This window comes from Haemaphysalis longicornis, unplaced genomic scaffold, assembly GCF_048455015.1.
Source record: "Haemaphysalis longicornis isolate Haplotype H1 unplaced genomic scaffold, Haemaphysalis longicornis Haplotype H1 scaffold_5, whole genome shotgun sequence".
In the NCBI taxonomy this organism is placed as follows: Eukaryota; Metazoa; Arthropoda; class Arachnida; order Ixodida; family Ixodidae; genus Haemaphysalis; species Haemaphysalis longicornis.
This window is the reverse complement of record NW_027526385.1, coordinates 28,187,229-28,212,513: the sequence shown is the minus strand read 5'-3', so window position 1 is coordinate 28,212,513 and position 25,285 is coordinate 28,187,229. Positions and strand designations below refer to the sequence as shown.

Genomic DNA, 25,285 nt, shown 5'->3' with positions numbered 1-25,285 from the left:
AGACCTTTCTTATGATGTCATTGCAAACGTCGTTCAAACACGTTTAGGCGCGAGAATCAAAATTTTAGCTTAAATTGATTAATTTCGCAGTGAATGAAGCATCGTTTACTTCCGGACAAGCGCTGGGGGCACTATAGAGCACAAAATCTTTAGAATAAAACAATCTTGTATTTTGTCTTCACGGCCCTTTTATGATTTCGCGGCGTGCTGTCTAGCTATGTCGACTGGATGGCCGGATTCAGCCTGTCGCTTGCGCTAAGGGCATGTACATGTAGACAGCGATGATGAGAATGAGGGACGAAGCGCCGGAGAAGCAGTTGTTAAACCCTCGCCTATTTACGGGCTTCTCTCGCGGTGAAGTGCATGCAAAGACCGCCCAGCCTATCCTCAGCGATCAAGCGCAGGCGAAGCAGCCCTTTCTCCCTCGCCTAGTCACGTGGTTCCGCAGCAATGAGGTTCACAGCGAGCGAAGCGATAACAAAGGTGCCTGTTGCGTGCCGGCGGATGAAGATCACTTGCGACGCAATGAATTACCACGAAAGATATAGCGTATTAGAGGTTTCGCTCTAAAACTAATGCAATAGCTATAAACCTAGAGTATGCAGAGGACTTGCCGCTGAACAACGTGTACGCAAAGCTGCGGCTGAACGAAACAAGCAAAATGTCCGCTAGTTGATTATTCAAAAGCATCTGCACAGGTAGCGACAAGCAGAAGTTTGTACATGCTTATAACTTGCGGCTTCCCGCAATTGTAGAGTACGACAGAAGATGCCTTGGTATGAAAGACTTAATCGAATCAGATAAAATCTTTATATGGATGACACTGGTGTACATGGCATAGACTCTTATTGAGCAAGAGTACAGGTTTGCTGCAAACAAACCTGAAATAGAATTTTACCATCCCTTCGATAAGAAAGCTGAGAAAAGCGCGAAAGCTATAATTGTGCCCAACCTTCGCTTCAAGCTGGAATAGTTGTCAAGCATGACACGCAAAAGGCTGTAGCATGACCTTGCAAATATTGTTTTGCCTGTGCAGCTTTGCAAAGTGAAGTGACAAATCATAATGCCATTGAACGCTTGTAGCATGCAAGCTAGAGAGAAGCTACACTAGTGTTGGTCCGCATTGAAGGCCAACTGTTTTACTAGCCATTGACCGTGTCTTAACATGTCGTTCACAGATGCGTGGTTGACGCAAATTTAAAGGAGTTGAACGAGGTTGCTGACTTCAGCCCGAGCAACCAGGCCTACAAAGACTTGGTAGAAAAAGACCTCATCATGAACGTCTACCGCGATGGACAGTGGGGTTCCTACAGACACTTGGACATTAGTTCTCGTGAGTTAGTTCTGAACACTTTATAGTGCATCTTGTGTTTTCTTCGGAAATTAGGCTTTCATTAAAAATAGGTCAGAGGGGAAGAGACTAGATGGTCTCATGGCAGGGGTGGCAGAAAATGTTTGTGGCAATAGGTGCAGCGGAAAAAGCATTCACACGACCATTTCTCGAGGTTACCTTGAAGAAACCTTTTGTATTCATTGGTCCCAACACGATTGATGTCTTACGGTTGGTGTTACCACCGGTTTCGGCTTTGCTTTTTGGTATTTCTGTGGGGCTTGCACTAGTAACTCGAGTTCTGTAGTAACTGACGATAAGTGAACAAGGACGCGTTTCGTATTTTTTCATTCACTGTAGGCAACGACCCGAGGACAAACACGGATTTCGCCGTACTCGGAATGCAGACCCGCGGCAACTTGTCGAGCCTCCGATGGTTCGAGTCCCCGCTGCGCTATTCTTCCATTTCGCACAAAGGGGGTGACAGCGTGCTTTGCAGCGTGTACTACGCTCCACTGAACTTCCGTGACGTCATGATTGCCACAGGAAAGCTTTCACCTGAAGCTCTTTACGGTATGGAGAGCTTGTGCTGAAATAATATTGGGCAAGGCAATAATTTTTAATCGATCCAACACAACCGGCTTGAGGATCGCTTAGTGCAGTGGTGCAAGCTTCCGACCACGGCTGGCAAAACAGACCACAAAACTTGTTGAGCTAGTTGGTTCATGCTTAGTGGAAACAATGCTTGCTGGCGTCTGTATGTGTTCTTTGTTTCTACTTCGTCTTCGTCTGTTTTGCACTCATTTTATTCTTTCCAGTGGCAAAAAAGTTGCTAATATGCCTTGAAGTGACTAAGGGCCTGTTACGTGCCCTCGTATATTTCTGAAGTTTTCTTTCTCACCATATACCCTTCATATCCTCTCCAGGGCCCCGTGCTTTTTTGTATTAATAAAGTTATTACTACTACCAATACAACACTTCCCACCTCCCACATTCACGACCCCTATCTAGGGCAAAATAATGTTCATTCATTCATTCATTCATTCATTCATTCATTCATTCATTCATTCATTCATTCATTCATTCATTCATGCGAGGCTGCCATCGAAACGTACGTTGCTTCTCTGTACTTCCTATTTCTACAATTAGCATGCCCAAATTACTCATACAGGCTTCAGTACAAGTAAATAACACATGTTTCTGCGTGAAGGGCCACGACACGTAGGATTCCCGTGTTTCCGTAGGATTCCCGTAGGATTCCACGTAGAGTCCCGCCCAGACCGAAATTTACCTAATTTTACTATCAACTCAATTACGATACGCTGCTCACGAGAGCTTCTCATAGTATTTTGGAGTAAATTAGTCAGTGTAATATATGTTTTTTTATGGTATGAGCCATCGGCTATTTTATGAAATTACCGTTCGCCATTTTGTGCGACATATTTTGACCACCACGCTTCCGGATTTCGGGCCGGCCGAGTTGACTAGTGCTTTCGCAATGATAACAAATAGGAGAGCAAATACTAGCTGCAGGTTTGTCGGTACAAACATCGTTTCTGGGAAAGCGTGGAGCGGATGGCCATTATAGCATCTTTGATTTCACGCTACCCCCAGATGTTTGTTTCACAAAAAGCTAAAAGCCCGCGAAAGAATAGAACTGATGCACTGGTAGTTTAATATTTCGGTGCTTCGCCAGCCCTGACGACGCCCAGTAGCTAGCAACATGCTTTGATGTCTGGAAGAAATAATCAATTTCGGTTGGCGTAGTCAAAGCAAATTTGCGAAAAGTGTCACCGGCAGCATTTTTTTATTTCTTGGCGAAATGAATTTGCTCACCCAGCTCGTGTTTAAATTAAAAACCAGTAGTATTTTCGTGCTTTTTCTCCCGAATAAGACTGAGGGAAAATATTTGTTAAGGCGGAGCAGCTGGTTTCTCTTGGTTGTACGGCTCAATCCAACGCCATGATAGAAGGGGGCGAATCACTGGTTGGCAACGAGGAAAAGTTAAGATCAAAACGCGCTCGTCATCTGCTTGGGCAGAGAAACCTCTAAATTTCAAAGCTCCGCACCACGAATAAATAGCAACAGTCTGGAACCGCAAATTTTAAGCGTTTTCTTCTGAGAACATTTGTGGCTGGCCCTTGCGTTTTTCTCGAATTGGTTTCGGGCCATATAACTAGTATGGGAAACAAGTTCAAGCCAATCATTGATCCTTCTGGCAAACACCATTTTGAATGTGGTTCCAAATTCTCTTGAATCGTAAGAAGTAGGCGCGAATGGCGTCAAGGTCTCCCTCTTATGGTTTTCAATTGGGCTTTCGAGTCACAGTGCACCACAATTGGTAGATGTCAATAGTTGCCTCACCATTCCTGCGAAACCCTCGAGAAACAAAACCCCAAGCTTTCCGAAATACAACAAAATGAATAGTTGGGCTACTTTGTGCGTGTTCATGTTGAAGTGTTATTACACCGCAAGCAGACGAAGGGACAGAGGAAAACGAAAACAGCACACAAGACGGGCGTTGCAACGCCCGTATTGTGCTTTATTTTTCTATCCTTCGTCTGTTTGCGCTGTAAAGCTTTTGAAAAGGAATCAAATGAATCTAATATCAGGTGGATTGACAGTTAAAAGACGAAACAATGTATACTGCTCCAGTTTGAGGTAGTTTTATTTTTTTTTCTGAATACAGACAAATCTTATACGGAAAAACGGGGGGAAGGCAAAAATCGGCAAGCCTGACAGAGGCCTTCCCTTCAAGCACGGTTGGCAAGCAGGTAATACCTTTAACCTTGCAGTTTGCTCACTGTCGCATTTGCTTACACTGTCCAGGCAACCTGGCAACCGCCGAACACATCCTGGGTTCAGAGTTCTCCGGCCGGGACTCGACGGGGCGCCGGGTGATGAGTATGGTGGAGGCTCAGGGTTTGTCGACAGTGGCCGTCGCGGATCCCATCCTCCTCTGGGAAGTCCCAGACAGCTGGAGCCTGGAAGAGGCGTCTACTATTCCTACAGTCTACACGACTGCCTACTACGCGCTCCTAGTGCGGGGAAGAATGCGTCCGGGAGAATCCCTGCTCGTCCATTCTGGCAGTGGAGGTGTGGGGCAAGCGGCGATTTCCATCGCCCTATCGATGGGCTGCACCGTCTTCACTACCGTAGGTGAGTTCCGTCAAAAGTTGCAGTCCACCATAGATTATACCAATGCATTCCACGGTATGTACATTATCCGAAAGTCAATCATGATCTTCAAGCCGCTTATGTGCAATCCGGGAGGAAGATCTCTTGCACTGACTTCCCGCGGCTCGACATACCGCCCTCCCTTTCACACTTTCGCCATACAATCATCCTCCGCTTTCCTGCTTGCTATATCTCGCCTACCTTCGATGTCCGCTTCCTTCGTTAGGTTGCATCGACACCAACGGCAGCGCAAAACCTCAGGAGCGGGTGCTTTAGAGTTGAGCTCTAAAATAGCCTGGAGGGGTTTGATCAGCGGGAATACTGTTTAGTCAGATAACCCGCTCGTGTGTTGGTTAGTTTGTGACTGTGTGGGTAGCTACTGCTTGACGTAGCCTCTCTACTACTGAAGGCGTGGAAAACCAGTAGATGTTTAGTAATCTGAACTACACATTTTACCATGCACATCGCCATTGAAGTTTGCTGCGTTCGTGAGTTGTAGAGTTGCACATTGATCAGACAGGCATTACACTGCGCGCATGTTTCATGCCCCTGCGGTGGCTTGCAGGCTCGAAAGAGAAGCGCGAATTTCTCCAGCGTCGCTTCCCTCAATTGAAGGAACGACACTTCGCAAACTCCCGCGACGTGTCTTTCAAGGAGCATGTACTCCGGGAGACCAAAGGCAGGGGTAAGTAATTTGTTTTGTTATATCCACAGCGAATTGGAAATGAGGTACATTTACCGAATGCATTTGCTAAAATGGAAAAAAAATCCGTCTGCTAATTTGATTCCAGTTTTAGTCCTTTTGCAACCGAAATTCAGTCGAGAGACTTTCTCAAAACTGCATTCAGACAAGTGTTCTTTGCTCTGGTAAAACAGACGGAGAGAGGCAGGTGGCTTGAGCTGAAGGTTTAGGGATAAAAGAGCGGAAGGTTTAGAATCTTAGTGCTGCCCAATACCTTAATGTCAATTCGCCTCTCCTGGGCTGGAACCGTTCGGGGCTACTTGCACTTTTACCACGTCTGTGTGACGTAAATGTGTATATTTCTTTAATATAACATTAGCAACTCTCATAACAAGTCAGTTGTCGTTAATATTGAAAAGGCATAAACAGGCGGATGTAAATTGGGTGATAAATAAACAGAACGCCACTTACAACATAATTTAGTTGCAAATCTTATAAATAGATAAATGAATGCTCGGCACGTGATGACGGGTTGCTGAACCTCACTGGCTCTTACTGAAATACAGCATTTCTTTTTTCACAGAGCATGCGGGATATCTGGCTTGTGCACTGCTTTCAACGTTTTTTTCACAGCGTGAGCTCCCTGTAGTACCCTAGTTTGCTTTTCATGACGTTTGTATCAACACGTGAAGAGTTCACATCTCCCCGAACGTCCATACTGGTTGCAATGAGCAGACAAACGCGAAAGCTCCATACTTTTGAGGAGGAGGGAAATCTTTATTACAACATTAGGCGTAAAGAATGTCCCTGGCCAGGTTCACCAACGCCAACTGTTCCGTAAGCTTTTCCGAGGTTGGCCAAGCCCGCCGTGTTGAAGGAGGAGGGTGTGGAAGGTGACAATTGGGACATGTTGGAGAGTATCTGGAGTGGTAGAAAGAGGAACGAGCAAGGCATTTACGTATTGACGTGTGTGCGTCGAAGAATGTGCATTTGCGTGGTGGTTAAACATTTCTTTGGAACAGGAATGGTACGAAGAGCTTCTCTGATGCTCCTATGCTGCAGTTTTATTCCTTGTTTGTTGTGGAGTGTAGTGCCTCACGTGGGTGGGTAAGGCCAGGTAATCCCAGGCGCCCGGGGCAGAAGTTTGCGCAGGTTTGCGGGAGAGCCTATGCCCCATCTCGCTGGCTGAAATTCCGGCGTGACCAGGAATGCACCCCAGTGTGGCAGCGCGGGGAAGTAGTTTTTTTATGGCTCCGCGTAGATCATCGTGCAGTTCTTTAGGAATACTAGTCATGTGAATGGCGCAGTTAGCTTGCATTGATACAGTGTATATGGTAGATCCTGAATGGTTAGGGAGAGCTAAGGGGAGGTCCTGAATACTGCTGGTTATTGGGAGGGTCTCCAGAGTCGCTTTGGGAGAGAGTTTAGTGAAAGAAGCAAGGGTGTGTGTGGCTACCTCGTCGTTGCTACTTGCGATTAAATAAGTGGCTGCTTCCAGGTGTGTCCGTTTTTCATCGGTGTAAACGATAGTAGCATCAACATGATGGACATGATCGTCAAGGAGAGCAGAATGTTTTCCTGGATTGGCATCAGCTGCACGATCTTGTTCTTGTTTGTGTGAGGTCGTTCATTGACCAGCAGCACTATTCCAACTTCTCTGTTCACGTATTTTTATTGTCCTTCGCCTCTTTCCCACAAGGAGTGGACCTCGTGCTGAACTCGCTGGCTGAAGAAAAGCTACAGGCCAGCGTGCGTTGCTTGGCGAACAACGGCCGCTTCCTCGAGATTGGCAAGTTTGACTTATTCAAGAACGCCCCGCTTGGGATGGGTGTGTTCATGAAGAACGTCAGCTTTCACGGAATTCTGGCTGATGCCGTGTTTTCTGACCCTCTCCTGGTGGAGGAAAAGCGCCAAGTAGCAGCGCTAATACGCGAAGGCATCGCCTCTGGCGTAGTAAAGCCGCTCAGCACTTACCTCTTCAAGAGCAACCAGGCCGAGGAGGCGTTCCGCTTCCTGGCTTCAGCAAAACACACCGGCAAAGTGGTTCTTGAGGCGAGTGTTCGTTGATCTCCTGGTTTAATTGCATAGATTCAGTGAGTGAGTGAGTGAGTGAGTGAGTGGGTGGGTGGGTGAGTGAAAACATTTTATGGAGCCGGTGAAGAGGGAGTGAGCGGGCAGCCTTCGTTCTGAAGTCAAAAAGATTCTTGACATTCAGATCACTGCTGTTCACCCGGTTTCCCCACAGCTCAGGAGTGGGAAGAGGACGTGAACGCAGATTTTCGTGTGTTTACTAGGTCTCAGGGAAATAAATTCACCTTGTACTCTTAGTGGCTCAGCACCACTCCTGCGACAATTTGGTGATTGTAGCAATGCTCAGCGCTCTGCTCGGGAAGTTGAACGATCGGGAGTTTTCATCCGAGCCGCGGTTACGTTTACCCGAAATTGCTGGTTATGGTTTCCCAAATAGTTGTGTTGTTGAAAGCTTTCCCGCCCTTTACTGTTACGCCGTAGGTATTTTCTGTACTAGACTTAGAGGGACCATAAGAAACATTACATTTTTAAAAGGTGGGAAATGCTTTTCAAACGTCGTCTTCACTAGCTTGCACTGACGTCACTGTAGCGACCAGGTTGAAGCACTGGTTGCACTCTGAAAGGCTGTGAACTTATCGACCGCCCTTATCTCGAGCAGCACTGGGAAAGCTGAGAACAGAACTCTAGAAGGGGCTGTGATGACGTAACATGCAAGCTATGTACGAGCGCTCCGAGTATTTACAGTAGGTGGTCACAATATAATTCAGCTGAGTATAACTGCTTTTCGCCAATGAGATAGCTTTGGAAATTTGCTAAACAAATTTTTCTATCTTTCTTCTGGGTATTGTTTGCAGGCTTGAGTGACGTCGTAAAGGGGTGTGGTGACTACCTTTCCGTTACAGTAATAAGCGCACTTAGTAGCCACTTAAAAAATCGTAGCAAAGAAAAGCGGTAGCTGGAGGACGTATCTGTTGCGACGAGCAAATCACGCAGTGCCCTGTGTTCTGGCTGTGACTATAGCTTTCACAGTGGCTACAGGAACGATAAAAAGGGGGACATCATTTGCCTTCAGTGTTCAACACGTTTTAAAAATGTGCACCCATGATTGGGAACAGGGGGCCTGACTGGCCGTGAATTACCGCAGATCCGCCCAGAGGAGGACGTCAAGAATACTCCTCCTTCCCCAATCACCATGGATGTGGAAGTGCGGATGCGCTTTTACGAGCACAAGTCTTACGTGATTTGTGGAGGCCTTGGCGGCTTCGGCATGGAAGTTGCCGACTGGATGGTCGGTCGAGGATGCCGCAAGATGGTCCTCGCTGGTCGTTCCGGAGTACGGACGGGATACCAGAAGCTGTCTCTACACCGGTGGCACCAGTTAGGCGCCACGGTTTTTGTGAGCAAGGCAGACATCTCCATAGAGGATGACGCTAGGGAGGTCCTGGATAAAGCTGCGGCCCTTGGGCCGGTTGGGGGCATCTTCAACCTTGCCATGGTGAGGTTGCTGACACCATGGCAGGAAGATAGCGTAAGGTAGGATTGTACTATTATGACCAATATGAAAGGAAACACAGGAACGCGTTGCAAACAGCCTCGAAACAGACTCGGAGTGATACGCGGATGGCGCTGTGCAAAACAAAGGGGGAAACGATGGCGCTCTTCCACTAACTGTTGGCACTCCCATCACGCTGGCATTTCTACAAAGCAGCAGTTTACGTCATTTCGCCGATAATATGATATCGTCCGGCAGCCGATAACACACACGGCGGGATGGGGAACAGCTGTTAGAACAGCGTCCCCCTTTCCACTTTCTTTCCGATGGCGGCCGCTGCGTATGTCTGCTAGCTGGGTCTGAGAGTGTTTTTTACGGGTTCCTGTGTTCCCTTTCATATTGCTCATAATAGTACATGTACTAGGGTATTTTTGTGTGCACGACAGGCTTTTATTATTACGTTACGCTGATGCGAACAGGTGGCTTTTGTGTGACAGATGCTTTCTTCCTGGCATTTTTTCTCTTCCGTGCGTCCACAAATAAAATGCAAGTTCCTCAGAGTTTTGCAATGCGGGACACATACTAGAAAGAATGTACTTATATAACGTTTTGTGTTGGGAAACTGGCAGAGTATATATTTTGCTTGATAAAGTTTTAAAGTTCGAGACTTATGCGTATGTAGTTCACGAGTGTTCCAACTGAAGTGGTAAGATCGGCGAGTTGATAATGAGGCTGGGTCATCGCTACCGGCTCACTGAGGCAAAATAAACAGAAAACGATTTTGTAGAATTCAAATTTGGCGCCCTTGGAAGACCGCCTCATAGTCTCTACAATGGCAGAAAGAGGGCGCCAGGAGTCCGCTAGAAGTAGGAGTTCTTGTATAAAGATCCCCCTCGCGAGGGGCACGATCAAATGCAGAGCATTTCCGGGGGCGCACGACGTTAAGTAGTTTGCGTTACGTTAATGTTGTTGCACTTGTGCGAACTGCGGACGAGAGAGCGCTCGTCAGCAGTAATTTGAGTGAGTCAACGATAGAACGCGCGTTAGTAGCGTCCCATTCTGTGTCGGCTTTGTGGCGCAGTGGGTAGAGCACCATGTACATTGCGCTCCGCCCGCAGGGTCGAGGGATCGAAACCTGGCGCCGGATAGTATTTTATTTTTTATATAGTAGGGACAACGACGGTGCGGACTACGGACGTCAACGCGGGTGACATCGTGTTTTACTAAAATGCTCTGCATTTAAAAAAATTGAGAGTTTCATTCCACGCTGCGCTTCCCTGGGCAGTCCCCTAAGTCAACGAGTGAATTAACTGCTCATGAACAGGGTGCAACATTAGAAGCCCTTCACATTCTCCTTGTGATCGGCATCAAACCCTGACCCATATCCGCAACCCAACTCTTTCATCCCGCAAGGGGTGCTTAGCTGACCCGAGCTCAGCGACGCCGCTGCTGCTGACGTCTGGGTCGGAGAAAGCCTTGGCCATAGCCTCCTACGAAGGCACTCTGGACTATGGTTGCTTGGAAAAATGAAGCGCTAGAACAGGTAGAAGTTTACGTCGGTCAGGTCGCCCGTGCTGTTCCCAAACACGAGAAAGAAATCCGAAGCCAAATAGGTATAGGCAGGGGTGCACTCGGCAACCACCTACAAATAATGAAAAGTCAGCTATACCTCTGTTACTCAAGAGAGAAATCTACAACCAGTGCATACTGCCCGTGATGAGATATGGAGATGAAACGTGGCGCCTTACTAAACAACTGGAACCCGCCGCGGTGGCTCAGTAGCTAAGGCGTTGCGCTGCTGAGCACGAGGTCGCGGGTTCCATTCCCGGCCGCGGCGGTCGCTTTTTTGATGGAGGCGAAAAACAAAAACTCCCGTGTGTACGAGATTTCTACGCATGTTAAATATCCCCAGGTGGTCAAAATTAATCCGGGGCCCTCCACTATGGCGCGCCTCATCGCCTGCGTTGCGTCGGCGCGTTAAACCGTACGATAAATCAATCACTAAACGACTGGAAAGCAAACACAGGTCGCTGCAGCGGGCATGGAACGAATAACGTAAGGAGCAATGCTCAGGGACAGGAAACAAGCTTCCTGGATTGGAGAACAACTGGCGTAGAAGATATTATAGCTGAAATATAGAAAAAGAAATGTACTTGGGCTGGTCGCTTAGTTAGGCGGAATGACAACCGATGGACTAACAGGGTGACAGCGTTGAGTCCGAGAGACGGGTATAGCAGAAAGTGAAGGTCAGTTACTCCATAGAGGGACGAAATAAGAAATTTCAGTCGCAAAAATGGACTCGAGCGGCGCTAGAGAGGAGTGTTTGGAGGTGAATGGGAGAGGCCTTCGTCCTGCAGTGGACCTAGTGGGGTGTTGATGATGATGCTGATTCCTTTCTTCATCTACTGTTTCGGTGACTTAGACTTGTAAAATACCGCAGCGCCCTCTCCCCTGTATTGCCAGGTGCTCCGGGACGCGCTGTTCGAGAACCAGACGCCTGAGACGTTCGAGGCAGCGTGCAAGCCCAAGGTCGACGGGACTCTGCACCTTGACCGGCTATCGAGGACCATGTGCCCTGAGCTCGACCACTTTGTCGTCTTCTCGTCCGCGGCCTGCGGCCGCGGCAATGCGGGACAAACTAATTATGGCTACGCCAACTCGGTCACTGAGCGAATCTGCGAGCAGCGCGTCGCCGAAGGAGTCCCCGGTCAGTTGCCTTGCTGTCAAAATAAACAAAAAGAACAGAGAAAAAAAGGGGGTGCGCTCAATGGGTACATTTCCGCAGTGCGGGGGTCAAAAAGATGTTTCAGAGTGGAAGCGCTTTCGTGCACATTCAAAATGTTTCATTAACGGATGAAAAATTCTGCGTAAAACAAGCACTTTAGCACTAACAGCGCCCATGAAGAAGCGGCATATATGCAGTCGCACATTTCGTGAAAATTTTGATTCACGCGTTTCAACTGGTTAGCGTGGAGAAAACTACGTGCATAATTAAGACTATAGACATAAGTGCATTACAGGGCTTACTGGTGTTTTGCTAACCTAAAATGAGTGTTGAGTTCGAAACACCGCGTTTAGAGCACGAAATTTGCGCCCTGCCCGCTCCACGCGACATGCTAGCCAACCAATCTTTTGTTGCACTATCACCACTCACGCTGTGGACAACCAGTTGGCGCTACTTTTAAAACTTCAACAACGGTCGTACCTGCAAAAGCAAGGGACAGGACGTAAACAGGAGCAGCGTTTCTTGTTTATTGTGAGAAGATGAATGAATGTCCGGAAAGTCCGCGTACTTCCCGAAACGCGATCTCGTGCTCCATTTATCTGTCTTCTTATGGATCTTCCAAGGCAGTTCTGGGACAGCTCGCGGACAATCCAAGAGTGGTAAATCGAGGGTGCTCGATGCTGTAGCAGTCGGTGTGCTTACAGGGGTAACCTCCAGCACAAAGGCAGTTCTGGGACAGCTCGATGACAATCCAAGCGAGGTAAATTGAGGATAGTCGATGCTGTTATAAAAATGGTGGTGGGCATGTGGCAGTTGCGGCGTCCCAAACGTCGCAAAAATCCACCGATTCGATATCCCGAACATGTTTGTTAGACGGCGCTGGGAACCCAGCCGGAACCTGAGCTTGAGCTCGAGGACAAGCTACGCGGTAGCGCAGTGGTTTCTCTAATGCTTGCGTATCAAAGCTTCAGTAGACGGAGATACTAAGAGCAAAGAATGTTACCGTGAGGTCGGCTCAAACACGTTGGTGCAAATCAGAAAAAAAAAACGTTCAACTTAAGCAGACTCCATCAACATGACGGTTGTCCACTTATAACTTAAGACAAAGCCGTGCAAATATTTTTTTGGCATATCGCTGCGTAAATAAGGTAAATAAATAAGGTAAATACGGCTAAGTGAATAGTATTTGCGATAGTCTGCCTCGGTACATATTTTTTAATATAAGAACACACGGTAGTTTGGGGAAGAATAACGTAATTATGGCTGCAAAAACATCTCAATAATGTCCGTCGCTTTATCTTGCACTCACTGTATAGACCGCAACATCACAAAATAGCTATCGACACCAAGGCTGTAATGCGGGACGATATTGATGTCAGGGAATTACTGAACCCAAGAAATTACAATTTTCAGACGCGAAGAGTACTTTTAACCAGAAAATCTTAAATTAAGAGGAGTACCTGTTGGGTCCAGTGACCCACAGCGCTTCTGACTGAGAAAAGTAATGAAAGATTTGACCATATTACGAAATTTAATAATTATGATAATAATAATAATGAATGTTTTTATTTGCAGCGAAGGCACAAGCTACATAATGTTTCGTACCACGAGATTCATTACACAAATTTCTTGGAAGGAAGGCGCGTAAAGTCTTCATTTATACAATATTTTATGTGGTTGAAGCAACAATTTGTCTTTCCGCTGAAGCATCCTTGTGTGCTCAGCATTTTAGGATAATAAATGTGCTTCAAAAATGCCCTATTTGTGTTTGTGATTGGTCATTTGACCGCTTCAGAGAAGCTTCATTAGAAAATTTGTGCGGCTATGGGTTTAGCTCCCGGGGTCTTTGGTGACGTGCTTCATAACCGGTGCCTAGGTGCGCGTTCAGTGCAGCATTTCTATTTTGATTATGTCTTCTTCAAAATAGTGCACGTACATTTTGTCTTCAGAAGAAGACGTCGAACAGTATGTTTAAGATGGCCGTTTCTTCTTCCAGGTCTGGCCATTCAATGGGGCGCTATTGGCGATGTCGGGTATGTTCTCGAATCCATGGGAGAAATTGTAGAAGTTGGCGGGACGGCCCCACAGCGCCTACGTTCTTGTATGTCGGTATTTGAGAAGTTTTTGAGCCAAAGACACCCGGTTGTGTCGAGCTTTGTCAAGGCCGACTTGTCCTCCAAGCCCGAATCAAAGCACAAGCAAGATCTTGTCCAATCTGTTGCCCACATCATCGGTGAGTACGTCATTGAGCTGCTAATTTGGTGCAGCAGAATATTTGCCTTCACAAATGTACGAACATAGGTACATAAATCTTCAAAAGTTTAATTTCTTTTTACAGCATTGTGAATTGTCGCACTTTTTTATTTTGACATGTACTATCCCTTTCAGCCCTGATGGTTTTATTTCAAGCTAAACAATGTTTTCTCTGTGTTTTCCTAAATTCTAGGGCCCCGTAAGCCCAAAAACGGAAAATAGAGCTGGTAGTACAAGTAATATTTGATTTTTTAAATGAAGCAGTTAATTATGACATATGACATTATGACAATTTTATGTTGAGTAGAAACATCTTTTCTGCATGTTTTCCTAAACGTTATGACCACATGAGCTTACAAACGAAAATTGGCTTATAGTGGACGTATTTATAGTTTCACTCTTGGAAATAAAGCTGGGGTGACCGTTTTGTTAAGAGCGAAGCTCTTTAACAAATCGTAAGTTTTCGTGTCTACAGTTAAAAATACCAAGAAATTGATGAGCGTGCGCAAGTGCGCCCGAGCCTCGCGGCAGCCTCCTGGCAGTTAAAGATACCAAGAAAATGCCTAGCGATCGTTTGTGCGTGCCTCGCGACCACCGCCCAGCGTCCCTGCCGCAACTTTCTCAAGCCAAGCATATTCACTTAGGGAGATCCGCCAAGATTGCGGCGACCGCCTGGCAGTTAAAAAAAAACCAAGAAAATGTCGAGCGCTCGTGAGTGCATGGCTCGCGGCATCCGCCCAGCGTCATCGGCACACGTTTGCAAGCCACACACCTACTTGGGAGATTGGCCAAGAATGACAAAAAACAAACAAAAAAAAAAAACAAAAAAAAACATTCCGGCGTTCACCGTAATAGTGGCAACACTTGGTCGGAACCAGAAAGACATGTTCCAAGGTCATTCCCCCCAAAAATGAATGAAGCTCACACTTATAGCACCATTGATGGAGTAAAGGTCATTGCAGCAGTCAAAAAGAAGCAAATCAGCTGGAATAGTGAACTTACACCGTCGTGATGGTCGTGAAGGTTGGGTGCAGCTTCGCTACCTTCAAGTATCTGCGTTAGTGTCAGCTTCCTTCATGTTTAGCCTGAATATCATAATATTGTCTTCACCGGAGCTGCTTCTTCGTTGTAGCGATCTGCTCTGCTAAAACGCAACAACGGGGCCATCAATCTCAACAGGCCACATTGAAGAACATTTCCCCACGAAACTAGCAGTTCTGGTTTCGTTCTCTGTGCGCTACAGGAACTTTTATGTGATGGCGTCCATTGACATCGCCAGGGGCGAAAGGGTTAATCGCGGCAGAGAAATGAATACCTAATTAAGCCTTTCTACCATTCAGTTGCGCCAACGGTATAAGTTTACATCGTCTTAAGGGAACCGCTTAGGAACTAGTTTGGAATTACGTTTTCACGAGTTATATCTTCCGGAGATAACACTATTTAAATAACATTGTGTAAATTGGAACAGAGTTCGGAATTTATCCTTGTGTTGAATAAAATAGGCGTTGTCATTGTGAGCCCAGGTTATGTATGAACGCAAGATCAAAAATATACCCTTTCGCATGCAGAAGAGTTCACCGAAATTATCTTTAGCAGTTTCCGCAAGGTATCAATCACACTCTGCAGTTTGTTACCGATAAGAATAATTTTAGCGAGATTTTGAGGGCGCTAGTGTATCTCGGACTACCGCTGAAAAATCTGAGACTGGCAAGTATTGGTAACTACTGAGTCTTAATGATGTTATCCCCATGTATTTGCATCCAATCATTTGTCAAATTAATGATTTTTTTGTAGTCTATGAGGTTTCTTGTTAAATGACCTTCCGTCAGGCTTTTTGCCTGTGAACCTGAGGGGAAAACACTTTTATGATTGTAATTTTGTGACCTTGAGTAGTGACGCCAGGGACACATTTTGTAGTATGCAGTCTATTTTTAGCCATTATGGAGATTCCTGTTTTGCAGGAAAATCAAATCAAGCAAATGACCTGAATGTGCGCGTATAGCACAACACATTTCTTAGAATGAGGATGCATTTCTGAAGTATTTTTTTATTTAAATAAAATAGCCGTTTTGTGTCTTTCTAAACTTGTTTCAGTATGCCCAAAAGCGAAATGTTTCTGCAGTATCTTACCTTTCTTCACAGCTGACACATGCTTCGGCACCTTATTGAAAGCGCCATATGGGAAAAGCCTAACGATGCCATTTCACGGCCGCCCTTCATCCCAGAATTTGACAGCGAACGTTTCTTACCTTACGTAGTCGTAGCAGTATCAGTGTTTGGCAATTTGGCGTGGTCCTCTATGTGCCGCTATCTGCTGCTATAATCACTAAAGGTAGTCGTTAGGTTTGGCATTGTTTTAGTATAATTTAAAATGTGAGGACCATTGTCTGAAGTTCATATAGAACAATTGCCCACAATTTTAAAAACATTATAGTGTTTGTCACAAAGAATATAGAAATTAGTGTGCACAATCTCTCTCCTCTTTAGCATTGATCTTCTTTTGGGCTGTGCTAGTGATTCACATGTGTATTAATATTATTTCAACAGTTTTTATAATTAGTACGAACTAACCTCTCAGTCATTAAAAGACTGCATTTGGTGGTGGTTTTTTCATTTCACGGATGGTTGAGCAGGCGTCAAAGATCCTTCGAATATCAGCCCGGACCTGAAGCTCGGCGATCTGGGCATGGACTCTTTGATGGGCGTTGAAGTGAAGCAGACAATTGAACGAGACTACAACCTCTCTCTGTCCATGCGAGAGATTCGTCAGCTCACAATGAATCGCCTACGAGAGATCAGCACAGGCAATGTTTTGGCTTCCAAGCGTCCAGCAACAGCACAAAATGGGGAAGGTAAACATCCTATAACATTTGTTTTGCTAAAAGGAAAGCTGAAACGCGTTAAAAAAAAAAACTGATTTTGCGGCGGGTTTATATGGTTTCTTGCATGCTGACTGCGAATATCACATTGAAATTTATCATACACGAGTACAACCGCCATTTTTCTAGTAAAAGGCGCCGCCGTTTGAAAGAGGCGCTCGCTTCGTCCTTGATGCGTCTGAGATATCGCGCCCTTCATGACAAAAAGGGAGGGCAGACACCCTTCGGCTGCGCTGGCTGTCGGAAGCGTTGGAAATTGCTTGGTATCGGCGCCTTTTTTTCTGCAATTTAGCTCAAACCACTGCTTGCATGCGAGGACAGTTTTATTTTCTATCTTACCGACCTGTTGGTTCAAGTAATTTGGAGCTTGAATTTGCCTTACACTGCCGAACATCTCTAAACTAGAAAACCAGCATACGGCGTATATTTGCCTAGATTAGCAATAAGTACTGCCTTAACTATATGTTAATATATAAGTAACCATTTGTGCGTAAGATTCAGCAGCATTTTATAAACAATGTACCAGCGAAGAGCCGGCAAGTGCCCTGCTCGAAAATAGAGCATTTGTGGGTTGTAGACATATATGCGGGAGAGTACTTAGGTTGCCGGTACATGCACAAAGCAAGAAGAGGACTCTGGTGTCACACTTTTTTTTTGTTCTTTGACCCAAACACTCACGCTCACACAAGCCTGCCCGCACGCGATTTCAGGAGCTGCATTACGAAGCTTTTTTAGTCCCTGAAGTTGTTCCATACGTGGCGTTTGCCTTTCGGCTTACATTTATTCTTGAAATCTAGTAGCATACGGGTGCCTTCACAGCATTAGCTGCTCTAGTGGGGCTTGATTTCCGCATATGCGTTGCAGATTCGGCTATCATAATACGGCCACCTCCTTATTACACGCCAGCGGGACAACGCAGTTACAATGTAGTTACGTTACTTTTACAAACAATCGCCAAAATTTGTGATAGTAAAGCGTTGGCCTGTTTCACTACAGCTAGATTTAAGCATTTACCGCTATCCGGAAAAAGGCCGTATCCGCACTTTTCGCTTCTACTATTTTTCACTCTGATCGTGATTGCTTGGTGATTTTGCTTTAGAGTGTTTCCTATTAAGGAATATCGCTGGAGCACAAATGAGCTTACACGGCACCCAGGGCACACCAGGTTAGAATATGCAGGCGCATAGCCTAATAGCCCCCAAGATAATTAATGCAACGCACCTTGGGCAAAAGAACTCGCCGCGGTGGCTCAGTGGCTAGGGCGTTGCGCTGCTGACACGAGTTCGTGAGTTCGATTCCTGGCCGCGGCGGCCGCTCTTCTGATGGAGGCTAAAAGCAAAAACGCCCGTGTGTTCGAGATTTCGGCGCACGTCAAAGATCCCCGCGTGGTCAAAATTAATCCGGAGCCTTCCACTACGGCACGCCTCATCGCCTGCGCTGCGTCGGCGCGTTAAAACCCTGCAATCAAATCATCAATCATTGCGGAACAAGGCAAATCGGTGAAAAGCAAAGTATTAGAAAGATGTAACTACAAAGAACTATGCCTGGAAATTGATCAAGTAAAACATTCTACACATCGATTTAAAATTTCTTGCAACTTTAGTTTCATTTGATAACGCAATTCATTCTTTCGCTCCAAGAACTCAATCAACCGTTCACCATATACATTTTTCGAAATTTCCATTTGTAGCCTGTCTCGTCGTACGAGCCCGCAAAGAAATTAAGGTTAAGGGCAGGGGAGTGTTAGAAGTTGCTATGCTGTTGACCAAAAAGGCAATTCTGTAGACTCGGAGAGTGTACGAGGCGGTAAAGAAAACAAGGTTAAGGGCAGGGGAGAGTTAGAAGTTACTATGCTATTGACCAAGAGAAGAAGTTACGATCGAGAAGTTACTATGCTATGCAGCGATGTAAAGGAGAGCACTCGAAGTTCGTCGAATAGTGCAATACTTGGGCGGTTATAGGGACAGTATGTTATTATTCTTAACCCTCGTTCTTGTAGTCGCTGAAGATAAGTTAAATAGCTTCATTTATTACCACCCACGTTTTATTACACTAACTTCTATGGCAGTGCAATAATGAGAAATATAGGCAGCGAAGAATGTTAAGGGGAAAGTGTTGACTTACTTACATTTGTGTGTAGCAGCCAAAAGCAATTTTCCTACGTATGCTATCAATTTTCTCCCTCCAGTGCAGGTGTTGATCAAAAATAACTGCTAAGTATTTCATAAAAGACACGTTCTCAATTCTGCGATTTTTTATTGCCAAACTAAATGTGTCCAAATCGGGGTGTTGTCATCTTGAATAAAAAATTACGTTTTGATTTATCAGTATAATAGTTAATTTGTTATGCGAAACTCACTTTGAACAGGCTGATAAATCCGACATGATATTATTTTGCACGGTTGGTAAAGCCTAACCACTTGCTACTCAAACAGTGTCGTCTGTGTACATAACTTCTGAAAAAGCAACAGTCTCGGGAAGGTCTATATAAATAAAGAAAATAAGATTGGCCGCAACACCGAGCCTTGAGGTACTCCACACGCGATTGCTTTATACCAAGAATGACAATTACCAATTACTACTTTCTGTTGTCCTCATGATAAATAGCTTTGAAAGAACTTGTTTGAACAAGACAGTGGGAGCGTTATTTTGCCATGCCACGCAAATATCTTATCGCGGCATGTATACTTGAAAAATAACTGGTGTTGTAGTCCTGGTTGTTTTACTTTGTAAAAATGCGTGAGAAAAGTCCTATTGCTATTGGAACCATGTTCTATGTTAGCTAAAAGTTGGGTTTTTGCGCGCAGTTTTGAGACCTTCAGCAGAGTAATACCGACATGTTAAAAAAAGTTATTTCGTGAAAAGACGTGACTTTTTCTTTCTGGTGCGTGAAAGAAACATCCAGGGCCAAAATAAAGCACTATTCGCCATCCTTAGCACCAAATATGAACATTCATGTCCGTACCTGCTAGAACGGTATTAGAGGTTTAACATAGCATCCAATGTAGGGTAGTATATTTGCTGTCATCCTGTGCATTAATCATGTGCACAGAACTTGGATTGATTGATTGACTGTTTATTAAAGGAGGTCATAAGACCCTGAAGGAATGACTGAATGAATGAATGAAGCAGAGCCCCCCTCGGCTGTCGCATCCGTCTGTTATAAAACTGTCCTGCATAGTAATATCCCACTTAGTAACGCGGCGTGGTAACAGAAGTCTAGTTCGTAATTTTGTGGATACATTTTAAGATGAAAATCAGTGAAAAAAATGGCGCCAACAACAGAAGAAGCAGCCACAACATCAAAAACTCAGTAGCATAATCCCTGTGGTGAGCCTCTTGATGAAACACGGCGAAAAGAGCTTGGCATGGGCGGCTGCTCCGATCGGAAGTCCAGCTATGATATATCCCTACCGGTTTTTGCCTTCTCTAAGTTCGCTTTTCCGGCGTCGTGCGTCCAGATGAAGGCGGGAACTATTAAATATGTACTCGCTGCTGGCCAACGTTTCTGTTAGTTCTAAAACCTCTTCACCTTTCCTTTAAACCAAAAAAGTGATTAGCGGCTTATCTGGTTGGTGATGCCAACACATCGAGCAAAGAGCGTGCCAAAGTTTAAAACACCACACTAAATTTTGGCTCTTGCCATATAGCAGTGTTTCATGCACGACCTGTGTTTTGGGTTCATTTAAAAAGTTCTACTCAGTTACGCTTCAGAGTCAGTATCTGTTTTATTGCTTCAAAACTATTTTTTCCACATTAGTGTGTTACACAGAAGGAAGTCTCATTGTCTATCACTGCCTTGGGACCTCTTGTACTAATAAATGTAAAAAACGGTACAAAACTGTGAATGTTTGTACAGTTCAAATAACAAACGCAGGAAATGGAAAAAAAAACAATACATAAATAGCAGCATTCAATGATGCACGTTACACAAAGCAGACAGATCCAAACTAACACAATCAAATGCAAGTTCTTATCTGACGTCCTGCAACATCAACAAATGATGAAACGAGCAATAATATACGAGCAGTAATATAAACCACTTCACTGATTACATACAATCATGTAAAAATACATGTGATCTGACGAGTGTGTAAAAATTATTACCAAGTAAACAAAACTGTTCCCTGGGGTAGGCAATGAAATCGCTGCTTTCATTTTCCAGTGTCTTCCCTGTTTGCACCAAATAGTATAGAGAGCCAATTCCTCATTGGGTGACTTACTGACTAGGTTGTGGTAAAACTATAATAGATAATTTCCTTATTGCAAAGCCTTGCTCCATATTTGTTGTTTTTATCATGAAGTGATTCAGCGATTCAAGTGACAGTTTATTTCCAACATTGGTACAACTTTGACAATGTTTATGGTCACTCTGGCAAGAAGCTGTAGAGACAGCTTGACGGGGCCAGAGCGCCGGTGCAGCTGCAAGAACTTTGGTCATAAACAATACATTGCACATCTTAGTTTGTTTGAAACAAAAAAAAATTATGCAGAGGCAATGTTACAATATACTGAAAAATATGCCACCATTATTAATCTATAACGTGTAAATCCAACTTTACAAGGCGCCAAACACATACCACACACTATTCCATCCCTTAAGAAGATCATGAAAAACATTGACACAAACATCACTGTAATTTGTCGTTGAAACTTATACAGTGGAATTCTTTACGACTGATACGGGCACATTCAGCAGTTGTGGACGTAATTGGGTAAGCAACACAGGTATGTTATGACTAAGCGATTCTAAAAGGTAGTGCGACGCCGAGGAACAATATATTTGTCTTGTTCATGAGTCTGACCTGTTTCGATTCGTAAAGATATACCAGACATTTTCACTAAACATTGTGGTGGGCAGTCCTCGAAAAGTAAAGCCGATACAAGAGACGGTACTTATAAACATTTGGAATGTTGATTATGTTGTGATGCTGAAATAAGTCTTTAGTGGGATGAAGATACGGAATGCCACTGATGCATGGTATGACTTTTTTTTCAAGAAGGAGTGCATTGATGTTCTTTTTAGTAGTCGTGTCCCATAACAAAGTGCAATAATTCAATTGAGATCTGAAAATGGCATTATAATTGAGGAGTTTACCACTCATTGGGAAAATCTCACGACAACGATATAGTGCACCCACCGCAAAAGATAACGTTTTGGCCAACAATTAAATGTGCGAGTTCCATGTCATGCGCTGCCAGAATACCACTCCCAAGGTTTTGTGCTCTTTTACAATGTCGATGCGTAATGAAGCCAGGTATAATTCATCACTAATGGTATACGTTTGTTCTTTGGTACGAATATTATAATATTTGATTTCTTAACGTTATTTTCCAAACTATTTTGGTTAGACCAGTGGGGCAATTTGGACCTAACAGAATTTGTGCGCGAGGAAAGGTTCATAATATTATCACGGGTAATAAACAGGCTGGTATCATCGGCGTACAAGACGAATTCAGTGTTTTCATCAATACATACGATGTCGTTAACGTACACATAAAATAGCAAGGGGCCTAGGACACTACCTTGTGAAACTCCACACATTATATTTTCAAAAGAAGATGGATAGCCATTCATAACAACAGATTGCAGGTGACCAGTAATGTAAGACTCCAGCGAAAGGTGTGGCACACCACGCACGCCAAAGCGATATAATTTTAAAATTTTTCAAGAAGTGTTTTATGACTAATAGAATCGAAAGCCTTGCTATAACCCACGAAAGCACCCAATGTCGGCTTATCCTATTCTATATTATTTAAAATGATTTCTTTTTGCATAAGCAGCGCGGAGTCCGTAGAGGATTCCTTGCGAAAGCCATGTTGGCGGTATGATAACATTTTATGTTTAGAAAAGATTGATTCCAGGCGTGAGAGAATTATTTTCTCGAGTCCCTTCGAAAACACGGGCAGAACAGAAATTGGCCTGTATTTGGTGGCGACCTTTTTATCTTCTGCCTTGTATATTGCTGAAACTTTTCCTTGTTTCATTTTTGAGGGAAAACAACCAGACTCTAAACAGAGATTGAAAATGTGCTCAAGGCACTGGCAAATATAGTCTAGGACGTATTTAATTGGTCTAATTTGAATGTTGTCGGTATCGGTGGCTTTACTGTTTTTGAACGAAATAAATGTGCGATGTACTTCGTTGTAGTTGGTTGGCAACAGAAACAGAGTTTCCGAGGCGGTGAAGTCGAGAGTACACGGTTCAGCTGAAGCAATAGCGGTGCCTGCTATTGAACCGATAAAATAATCATTGAAATGCTCAGAGGGCGAAGTGTTAGAAAGAACTTACAGTAATCTCCCGTACATCAGTTTGGTTTTGGCGTATGCCAAAAGCGTCATTTATGATTTTACACGCGTGGTTCGGTCGGCATTATGCGTTAGAAAACTGTTGTTGATAGTAGTGAGCCTTCGCTTTTCGCAGCTCAGACGTTAACAGATTTCGAAGTTTTTTGAACGTTGCAAGATCCGATAAATTTTTCGTGCTTAGAAATCGACGGTATAATTTATTCTTTTACTTGATTAATATCAACTGCTGTGGACCAATCCAGTGTTTTCGTGTTTGTCGCCGGGCCTGAATTATTTCATTGGGAAATACTCACTATTTTGTTTCCCAAAAATTTGCACAAATGAATCGTGCCCTGTGCAAGCACCTGGCGTCAGTTACTGCTTTGTATTTTCTCTCTAAACGCATCCAGATTAGATGGCGTTATGTGCTGATAATTAAACGTGGTACCACTAGCTTGCACTGGTCCGGCAGAAACCGAACATGCTATAAATATTGGGCAGTGGTCGCTGATATGCAAAGTTATTGTTCCCTAGGCTGTAACTGATGTATCAGCGTTTGAGACGAAAAGGTTTAGTATTGATGAAGTAGTTGCCGTAATGCCCGTAGGAGAGATAATTACGTTGTGGAAGCCTCAGGACATTACCCGGTTGATAAATGACGTGGAGAGTGAAGTGAAGCCATTGTTAGCTATGTAGATTATAAGGGGAAGCACGTGCTTTTGATATAGCGGTGTTAGCTGTAATTTTAAGTACTGTATCGAATATGCATCAGGTTTACTCTGCTTTGTGTCAAAAGACCTCAAAGTCGTAGAACCTGAAAAGTAAAAAGGAATCAATTATTTCACTCTGTGCCTATGTAAGCTCTAATTCAGGGATGAGGAGGGTTCCTAGAAGCAAATCAATTCAAATATAATCATCGTAGGCAACGGTGTTCTAAAACTACCGACCTATAGACACCGTGTATATTTGCTATAGGGTGCTACAAAAATCCGTCAGAATTTTCAAGGCTTACTGACCGCTGCCACCCGCCACAGGAACTCGATAAAATACAGTGACGTTGCTCTAATTCGTTTAGCTTTGTTAAAATAGAAATAGTATGTAAAACTACTTCAGTCGCGACGGTTGGTCGTCGAACTAATTAGGAGACAAATATCTATTTATTTATTTATTTATTTACAGTACCCTCAGGGCCATAAGGCATTGTAGAGGGGAGTGGTTGAATACAAAAAAGGAATGACAAAAGCAGTAAAAAGAAGTAAAAAGGTTATAAAAGATGGCTTCCAAACATACAATTGTAGCTAATGCACGATAAGGTAAAAACGAATATTTCAGGTTGGCTTCTTAGTATACAATTTTAGCTAAGGCGTAAGGCGTGACAAAAGAAAATACAAATAAACATATCAATATACAATGTTAGCCAAGGCTATTTTGAATGTTTCATGATCGCTAATGGCAGCGGTTGATGGAGGAAGATGGTTCCATTCGACTGAAGTCCTGGGTATGAAAGACTGAAAAAAAAATGCATTTGTCCTTGACGATGGTATTCCAATTTTATTAGCGTGATCCAAATGAGACGATATGAAATGCGGAGGCAAAATAAGCTGATAACGTAGATGTGGGTGATAGAACATCTTGAACCAGCATGGTGTTATAAGTTTGCTCTGTTATTGTGGGCGCTTGTTGGTGCAGGTCATTGTTTTCAAGAGGCTTTTATTGGCTACCCAGCATCTCTTTTTCGACATTGCGCTATGAAAATAAACCGCTGTTAGAGTAAAAGCACGTAATTTCGGACCCGCCGTTTTCCTCAGGGCCTGCAAATGATTAGTACATGTGTAATGTATCGTTTCACAGAGCTGGCTGAAATCTCGGATATTCCAAGGCAGGCGCTCGCCGTCAAGATCATCCCTGACCGTGTCTTGGTCGAGATGAATGGCCTTTCAGGATCTACCCCCGTGTTCATTGTGCACCCAATCGAAGGTCACGTAAATGCTTTGGCGGAGGTGGCACAACACCTTCCTGTGCGAACAGTTGGAGTGCAATGGACACCAGACGTTCGAGTGCGAACCATCGAGGAAGTGGCTACGTCGTATTTAAAGGTCAGTAGACGTGCAATGTGGCGCTCCATCAAATATTGAACGTGGCTATGACCGCGCGGTGTACTCACCTATAATCTCCGCTGGCTATAGCCAGAAACCATGGAAGGTGTACGAAACCAGAATCAACTGCTCTTTTTTTCTTTCTTCGGTATAGTGCTTGTACTTCTGCTCTGAGAGTTATACCTAAGCAGAGTGTAGTGTACCTTGCTCCTTTCCCTTGTCATGCTTACCCGTAATAATATATTTATTTTCGTCCTATTGCAGCTGTTGGAAGTAGCTCAGCATTGTAAAGGAGCGTTTAGAGACGATAGTCTTTCTTGGGCTACTTAAAC

The 25,285-nt window shown here is 44.3% G+C and overlaps 1 pseudogene across 1 annotated transcript in view; it reads left to right on the top strand.

Annotated features, from left to right (window-relative positions):
* LOC144138001 (fatty acid synthase-like) overlaps positions 1–25,285 on the top strand; it is an 82,006-nt pseudogene that overhangs the window by 49,180 nt on the left and 7,541 nt on the right. The window contains exons 17-26 of the transcript XR_013315797.1: positions 1,179–1,333; positions 1,691–1,903; positions 4,160–4,489; positions 5,073–5,192; positions 6,889–7,241; positions 8,365–8,715; positions 11,176–11,419; positions 13,434–13,670; positions 16,324–16,542; positions 24,709–24,953. The product of XR_013315797.1 is annotated as a fatty acid synthase-like (transcript). The remainder of the gene's footprint in view (positions 1–1,178; positions 1,334–1,690; positions 1,904–4,159; positions 4,490–5,072; positions 5,193–6,888; positions 7,242–8,364; positions 8,716–11,175; positions 11,420–13,433; positions 13,671–16,323; positions 16,543–24,708; positions 24,954–25,285) is intronic.